This window comes from Aphelocoma coerulescens, chromosome 20, assembly GCF_041296385.1.
Source record: "Aphelocoma coerulescens isolate FSJ_1873_10779 chromosome 20, UR_Acoe_1.0, whole genome shotgun sequence".
NCBI lineage: Eukaryota > Metazoa > Chordata > Aves > Passeriformes > Corvidae > Aphelocoma > Aphelocoma coerulescens.
The window spans coordinates 7313742-7322636 of record NC_091033.1 but is presented as its reverse complement, the minus strand read 5'-3'; the positions used below and the strand labels follow the sequence as shown (position 1 = coordinate 7322636).

At 42.9% G+C, this 8895-nt stretch overlaps 1 long non-coding RNA gene across 1 annotated transcript in view; it reads left to right on the top strand.

The window, feature by feature from the left end:
• Positions 1–359: 359 nt before the first annotated feature.
• LOC138121167 (uncharacterized) overlaps positions 360–8895 on the top strand; it is a 35829-nt gene continuing 27293 nt past the window's right edge. Inside the window, exon 1 of the long non-coding RNA XR_011156119.1 lies at positions 360–464. This is a non-coding gene — a long non-coding RNA (uncharacterized lncRNA). The remainder of the gene's footprint in view (positions 465–8895) is intronic.

Genomic DNA, 8895 nt, shown 5'->3' with positions numbered 1-8895 from the left:
AGGGCTTTGGGAAAGGGGAGAAATCTCATTTAATGTGTGCACCTCCCTCTTTGGGGCAGCCAATTCTGTTATATTTATGTAGGCAGACTTGCTCAATGGTTTATATATTTTGAAATTTTGCCGGATAGTAGTTAATAAATAAAGACCAATAGTTCTGTGAGTCAAGTCTCTGCACTGATGCTCAGACAGGCCAGCATGCTTTTATTCAGGGCTAATGATGCAGCAGGTGCCAACAGACAGAGCAGATCAGGCCATCAACCCATGCAGCCTTGCACCCTGTCTCTGCCAAGGGCTGGCAAAGGGTAAGAAATGATAAAAAACCACAGCAATCTCAGTGTCCCATCACAGCACCTGGCCAGCTCAGCTTGCAGGGAGTTCCACTGAGCTTCTTGATACCCCTTGGTGGACTTTATTGCTTTTACAAAATAAATCCACAGACTGCTCAAAATGGGATCCTGCTTTTGGTAAGACTCTCCTTTTTTAACCATTTGTCTCTGATTACAACATGACACATTAACTAAATGCTGTGTTCATATCCATGGCTATTCCTAGCACTGTGGCCAGACTCTGTGTCACATCCCCCCTCCAGGCAAAGCTACCCCAACCTGTTCTGAAGCATCCAGGGCAGGTTTTAAGGCAGTTGGGTGTTTCCACGTTCACTGTGCTCTGCAGGAATCAGAGCACTGAGTAATGAGATCTGTGTTTAGGAAGCTCAAAGAAGGGAAAATGCAAACCAGGGGTATATCCTCATTTTTAATACACATGTAACATTTTACCCTCCAACTTCTGCCTATATACAACACAAATAAAATGAGCTGCCCTTGGTGTGACATTCCTTGCATTTTTACATCAGCTTAACCCTGGAAAAGCTTAATCCTGGTTTAATGGTCTTTTAATAGAAGTGGTCAGTAGTTTTGTAAATGTTTAAGTGACAGGTTGACAGACATTGAGTTAACACTTTAATCCTGGCTGCAGGCCAAATGGCTACCAAGCTGTTTTTTCTTTAAACCTGAGAGTGGGGCATTTATTTCCAACTCAGCCTCAGGTTAGAGGTGGTGGCTCTGAGTGTTTACAGGAGGAAAATGGCTGTTGCACTGTGTTATCAAGAGGTACCTTTGGGCGGTGTGAAGCATTTCTATCCCAAACCCTTGACAGACAATTTCCTTTTCCTCTGCAGAACACAGTAACGTTATTACAGGTGGGTCTGAATGCTCTGTAGAAAGATATTGTCTTTCTTCTAAATGCCAAAGAGTTTCTGTGTAAGTGACTATAGTATAGAAACATAGAATCATTTAGGTTGGAAAAGACCCTTAATATTGAGTCCAACTGTAAATGTAACACTGCCAAGTCCACCACTAAACCATGTCCCTAAGTGCCATGTCTACATTATCAAGAATTCCAGATGCAAAGTATTAGATGGAAACTTCCCAGAATAAGGAGGTACTTATAAATGCTGCAATTAACAATGTCTGCGCACTGGGCATCTTGGATGAATTTCTCACAAAATCAAGTGTGAATTTACAACTGAGCTTTTGAGGCAATTCTGGACTACAGGGCTGATCCCTTATAGTCTGGATGTGTTCCCCTCCCCAGATCACAGTGCCTCCTGAGACAGTTCCTTCTCCAGCTCTGGGAGTGCACAGCTGGTGCCTGTCCATATGCATCCCTCCCTGGTTGTGCCCTTGCAGGAGGAGCACAGAACTGCTCAAGAGTTTGACCAAAGTGAAAGAAGAGTTAAGGAAAGAGACTGGTACCTCAGACTGCCTTTAAACAGTCCTTGGCATAGTGAGTTGATGAGCTCAAGCTCTGCAGGCACCACTGGTGTCCAGACACCATGGGAATGTGGGGTAGCCCTGCAGTGATGTGGTTCCCAAAAGAAGAGACAACTTTGGTGGCGTTGGCAGTGCTAAGAAAGGGCCACAGCAGCGCCTGAAGGCAGCCAGGACAAGTCACAGGCACAGCTCTCCGTGCCCTTCCCTCACACACCCTGATCCTCCTGCAACATCCTCTGAGCCTCAGATAAGGCATAATTTGGTTTAATACATTACTCATGTCATCAGCTCTCTGAAAAGTACTGAAATAATTTCTTTTATGTTCCAGACCATATTTGGCTTAGGTCAATCTGTTAAACAGTAAGTTTTAATTTTATGGGAACAGTCTTTCCTCCTTTACAGAGGAGGGATTTAACAGATTCATTAGCTGCTACCAGCTTACGTGGGAAACAGCGAGTTAGTAAGAACAGACAGCTGGAATATGTTTTAGCTAGTAAAAGAAATTTTCTATTTTTTACATTTATGCATCAAATTTTTAGCTACCCTTTATTTTCCCCTTCTTTCTGGAATTTACTGTGCTAAGTTTTTTGTTATATGTTCAGAGTGTGTGTTTGTATGTTTGAATACATGTCTGTGTATGAAGTCTATTCAGTTTGGAATGACTTATTCACAGAGGGATAGATTAGGAAAAAGTCTCTCCCGGTGATTGACAGTTGCACTCAGACCATGGGGATTATGGGGGATCAATGAGGATTATCTCATTTACTTTCATTAACCCTTGAGTTTACTTTGCCATTTCTCTTCCAAATGCCACTCAACTGAATGTTAACAGTTTCTTTTAAGAGAAAACTTTGCTGCCAAAGTCAAAGGCTGTTTTTTAAAGATGTGCTTTAGTGTTCTAAAGTGGTTAGTGATAAACAGAGACATTTAATGTTGATTGTCAAAAAGCATTGATGCTCTGCAATGGTATAAAAAACCTATTTCGGAATTTTTATCTACTTAGCTCAATGGAAACAGAAATTTAACTTCCATAGGCATTTCCTGCCTAATGTCCCACAATTTCTTTGTAGGAACTTTTGAACAGAACAGAACTGAACAGGAAATTCAATCCCCTCCCCTTATGATGAACAGTTCAATATCCATCTACTTAAAATTGGTACTTTTATGCATTACATTTTTAAAAGAATTTCTTTTGGTATTGAGGCTACAGATCTGATTCCTGCTGGTGAGAGGTACCAGCCTGGAGCCAAATTATAGACCAGGTAGATGAGGTAATCCTCGCACCTAACCTTTGTACCAGCAAGGAGGTGGATTTATTTATGTTGATACAAATTCAGCAGCCAGAGAGAGCACCCAGAGGAATCCTCTGTTGTGTCACCATTGCCAAAGTTAGGTCAGCCTCCAGCAGATTTAAAAGCACAAAAGGAGAAGTCTGGTGAAGGACCCAGCTTTGCACTCCCTGTTGGCAGGAACCAGTCCTTCACTCAGGCTTGAAGGAGGAAGATATAAAAGTTTTTCTGAATCTCAGTGTAGGGGGTATGACTAACCTCCTGCTTCTTTTCCATCCATTCTCTCCCAAGGCTATGAACAAAACAAAGATGATATCTGAAATGTGAAACCTTCTGGCATCTTGGATGAAATGAATTTCAACGCTGACCATTGTGCAGCACAGTTGCTCATGTGCCTGCATATTACATGTGTAATGCTAATAGCAAAACATGGAGAGAAAGCCACTTAATCCCACTTTTGCTCCCATGTGACTCTTATAGGGAAACATCCAGTCTTGGAATATGTGGAACTAAATGCAGAATGGATATGTATACCCACGGAGGCTGAGCTCAGCCCAGAATCCCCTGGATTAAGGGCTGGATGTAATTTTCATTGTTCATGCTTTGCACAAGTGTCTACTGTATTTCAAATCCTGTGTTATTCCCTTGCAGATCAGGAGTGAAAGATATGGCTGGACGTGTCCAAACAGATGCTCCATTGCACAGTACTCTACAGAAAAAATGGTTTTGACACTTGAGAAACAGGTTATAGACTGTTTTTTTGGATATTTTTACAAGCACTAAAAAAATCAGTTATATGTAAATGAACAGAAGCTCAACATCAGATTTTGGTGTGCAAATTTATGTAGTTCTAAAGTGCTCTTACAAAGTATGAACAACATGTCAGTGACACTAAGGGAAATGTTTATTAAAATTCATGTAAGCCATTTGATAAAAAATTTTAATTAAAGATAAAATTATTATTACAGATTAATCTAAAATAATAAGGAATATGAACAGTAGTTTTTTAACAGAAACTTATTAAGTAACTTTGTGGGAAGGTCTTTCACAGGACCTCCTCCTATGTGTACAGGATATGACTAGAACCCCAAGAATTAATTATGAATAGCAATTCTTAATGTCATGGAAGTCTCAGAAGCCAGTGGGGCATCTTTGCCTGAAGGTAAACACCATAAGTAAATGTGTGCAGAGTCGTGGCACTGGGAAGTATTCTGGTAAAACAGAGAAGATGCCTCCAGGCACACACTGCTTTGTAGTGTTACACAGAACAGATAACATGATCTTGTCAAATATACCTAAAAAAGCCCATTGGGAAATCCTGGTTCACCACTTTGTATGTCCCTTGCCAGTGCAGTCATGCAGGCAGACATGGAATTTCCAGCCTGTAGGAACTGGAGTGCGCCAGGCTCATCTTATTTTAAAAAAATTATTTTTGATTTCCAAACTCATCTCCAGTTTTCTGATTTTATGTGTTTTAATTATGATTGGAAGCAATTGCTTTCTTTGGGATTTTGTTTGTTTGGTTTTAGTTTGGTTTTGGTTGAGGCTTTTGTTGTTGTTGTTGTTTTTTTGGTGCTTCAGACACTTCCAGATGGAACTTGCAACTACCTTTATCTAAGAATTTAGCTCCAATCTGCTAGGGCATGTCCTCTAGTTAAACAAATAAACCCAGAAAAGCTTGGGAATGGAGTAACATCAGATGTCAAAAGCAGCTTCATGCTCTTGAGAATATTTTTGTGAGGTGCCTTAGGGACCCTAAAATTGAACAGTGTCCTGCCACTGGGCAGATACCAGCAGGTGCCTGTGGCTCCTCTGTACTTTGGAAATTAGGAAACACAACAAAACCAAACCATTTTCTGTCTTAGCAACTCATCTCAAGTGCAAGAAGTAGAGATTTCCTCCAGGTTACACAGTTACTGACTCTCCAGTAAACCAATTAGTGCCAGACAAGGCTGTGACATCTGGAGTTGGTTAGTGGAGCATTAGCTGTTCATTGGGATGTTTTGACTGGGCTCTTCAATGGGATTTATTGTACTTTATAGTTGTTTATTTTCCAATCAGAGTCAGCCTTTAAGTCAAGATTGCTGCTTCAGCCCCTTCTGAGCAAAACGAAACACAAAGAAAGACTCTCCTCTGGCTCTTCAGTAGAGAGGGTTTCTCAGCAATTAAACATGGGCTTAAAACACATCAGGGCAGACAAAGTCAACAGAGAGTTCTGTCTGCATGTTGGTGGTGGCAAAAAGGTGAGGCACCTCAGCAGGGCAGGTGTGGACATACACCTGGTGCTTCTTCTGGCTTTAAAAATAAAGATTATTCATCTGATGCTGGGAAAAAAAAAGTCGCAAGAATGGGATTTCCTGCATTTTAGCCTTGAGTAGCAGAAGGCAGAGGAGCAGATGCTCACTGCCACACTCACACCTGGCTGACCTGCAGACCCTGCACCTCTGAGGCTGAAGACAAGGATCTTCAAACCCCCCCATCTCACCTGCTGAGTTGGCTTCCAAGGAAGTGTACCTTGCTAGTGAGGGGATGTTTACATCATGGGATTATCTCTTTGGGATTGGAAGGAATTCTGAAAGGACATTTTGCCTGCTAAAGCCAGTGACCATCCAACACCTGGAAACTGCATTACAAACACAGCCTGAATTCACTTGACCTGAAGGAAGAAAGTCTCCCTCTACCCAGTCCCCGTTGAGGTGTTTGCAATAGCAGCACACAAAGCCACTGTGCAGGGACGTACCTGACTGTGGGAGTACTTCTCAAATGTGTGTGTAGAGAGCAGTCAGATTATTCCTCGTGTGCTGAAACCTGAGTTTCACTAACAGCTTTAGGCACCCAGCTTCAGAGAAGTTTGGGGAAAAAATATCATACCTACATTCTGAGCCTCATTAAGAGGTGGGAAGAGATTGAAGTCTGCAGCTCCTGGTTTTGGGAGACAACTTCTACGTGGAGCCCAGCCCTCCTCCTCCTTGCTCGTTCCTTGCACCATCACACCAAAGGCTGTTGGTGGCATTTGGCTCAGGTGACTGCTCAGGGGAGGACTCTCTCCTGGGGATGCCAGTAGCAGGTGAAGGGCCACCCACCTGGCCAGCCAGGCACGGGGCCGGAGGCTTTCCTGACATGGAAATCGGCTTCTCCAGCACACACCTGGTATTCCTCAAAATCCCAGCCGTACCTCATTGCCTGGCCATAAAAGAGCCCTGTGCAGCCGAGGAGGGCTCGCAGGGTGTCCTGCAGCCTGCACAAACACCCGGAACTCGGGAAGGTGTCAGAGAGTCCCACACCACTAATGGATCGAGCAGCAGCTCCAGCACAGGGCTCCCACCCTCTCGCCCTTGCAGCCTGCAGACCTCCACTGCTGCTTCCCTCCTTAGGCAAAGCCCAGGAGCTGTGTCAGTCCCGCTCAGCACCGCTTGGCAGATCTTCAGCCCCAGTCATTAAACCGCCAGCCAGAAAACCTGCTGCTGCAGACTCACCACTGCTACCTCTTTTATTACCCAGCTCTACATAATCTCTATTTTGTCTTTTATTACCTGGACTGAAGTCCAGCAAAAGTGTATGTTCCTACGCTGGCCACACTTCAGTTCCTAATCCTCACTGTAAGAAAACTAGGACTGCTTTCCTCCCCCTCTTCTTTTTCTTTACCAGGGTTTCCTCTGCGTCTTCATTGAGCTGCTTTAGTGATATTCAGTCAAGATTAAATATTTTGCATTTAACATCATTTCTCCTACATTTTTTCCTATTTATCCTAAGCAGAACTGTAATCCACTGAGGAATATATCCTCAAACTATACTTCAGCAGCAGTCTAACTGGCCTTTTTAAAAGTCTGCTCTGAAATGAAAATGACTTCGAGCTCACAAATGGAAAAACCCAACTCCATTTGAAAGCAGGTATTAAGACTTGACACGTTACCAAATACGTCAAAAAAATAACTGAGGACTGAGAGTCCTGCAGGCATGGCACTGGCATTTGAAATTGGGTAATAGATAGGACGTTTGTTTTTCACTCACCACTTCACTGGTAATTGTTGGTTTAGTACCACAAATTTGATCGTATGGAGCGCACAGAATTTGACCTCTCCTCCCCTCACCTCCAACCACTTGCACATGCTGCACAAGGTTGGCATTTGGGACTGGTGCTAAGAGAGACCACATCGAGTGTTTCAGATTATAGGCAAGGAGAGGTGATCTTAATTCGTTCTGATGTGCTCGTGCTTTCTATGTGTGTCTGTAATGTCATCGAGAGCTTCTGAGGGAAACTGCTAACCTTGCAGCCTGTCGCATTTAATGGAGGGAGTAACACATAAAATCACCTAATTTGCTGTGAATGTGAAGTGGCAAATTAAAAATGCCTGTGTCATCACATTTGTCCGGAGGTATTTCCTGACCAAACAAAGGCCCAACCAATAAAGCGCATTCCAGATTTTCACTAAATAATGTGGGTTGTTACATAATAAAGTCTCCATGCTCCTGGCCCTGCTAGAATCCATGGGGAAACCTCTGTAGCTCAACTGTTTGGAGAGGCAGAAAGTATCTGGGCTTATTAGACCTTCATGCATGGAGGGGGTGCATGTACAGTGCAAATTTTATAGATTTGTCTTGGCCAGACGTTTGCCATGGCTGTGTCGTGCTGTGGCTGCCAAGGTTTGGAAATCAGCACTGTGCATGCTACAAGGAAAACTTTTGTTCCTTGGATTTCCCCTCCCCCCTCCTGTATATAAGCTGAAAGTCTTTCTATTTGAACTAAATATTTAAATGCTGTGCTATTCAGACAAATGAGAACTTGATCTTGGGTCTGAGCTGTGGAATTAATATCAATACACTGGAATATTTTAACTGACCTAATGTGTGTTCGTTGGGATTATGCCAATCGTCAGGTATGTTTGCACATATGAGGAAATTCTTTGCTTTCACCAGAGTGACTTGGAAGCCTGCTGGTGAGGCTACCAGAGGCTCTAACTGTGCCTGTGCTGGGCTGGGGAGCTGACTTAGGCAGACTCAGGTTATTCTCCACTGGGCTTTGAAAAAGATGTGTGGAATTTCCTTTATCAAGTCTTCCACACTAATAACAGTCAGACTAAACCCCATGAAGGTTATTGTTCTCATTGTATAATTCATTTACATATTTTTTTTTTCATAAAAGGCTCAGATTTTATAATTTACATGAAACCACCCCAGTTTTCTCCTTGCCATATACCTAGTGGTGAGATGACCTTTGAAGGCTGAAAGGAGTGATTGCAAAAGCATGTAAGCAAAACTGACCTGAATGCATGGTGGAAAAAATTACTATTGAAAATAACAGGTAGGCTCCAAAACCACCAAGATTCCTTTTAAAAATGGTTTTTCTTTTTTGGTTATTTTTTCCTCTTAATTTCATTTCTGGAAAAGACCATCAGTGGTCGATTTCTATTGCTATATCTATGGAAAAAGGCATCAGAAAACACTAATGTGCCTGAATTTATCTTGGAGGAAGTAACATTCATGTCAGCTGCAGACCTCAGGCATCTGAACTAGGAAGAAACGTGATGAATAAAGGGAGAAGGCAAACTGCCCCCAGGGCACAAAGGTGCCTGGGTTATCACCTGGATCCTTCTGCTGAGGTTCAACATTATTTGGTGATGCTGCAAAAATCCTGGGAGAAAATGACTTTGAGGAATCAGCGTTTTAGTGCTTTGTGATGGGAACACATGGAAAACATTGCAGCTCTCATGGCTTTTTGAAGCCTGGATTTGGAAGGAGCTTTCCCACACAGACCCTGAAGGTGAGAGACTGAGAGACCTCCCTGCTCGGCCAAGGTGCCACCACTGGGACAGTTAATGGCTGCAGCAACAGCT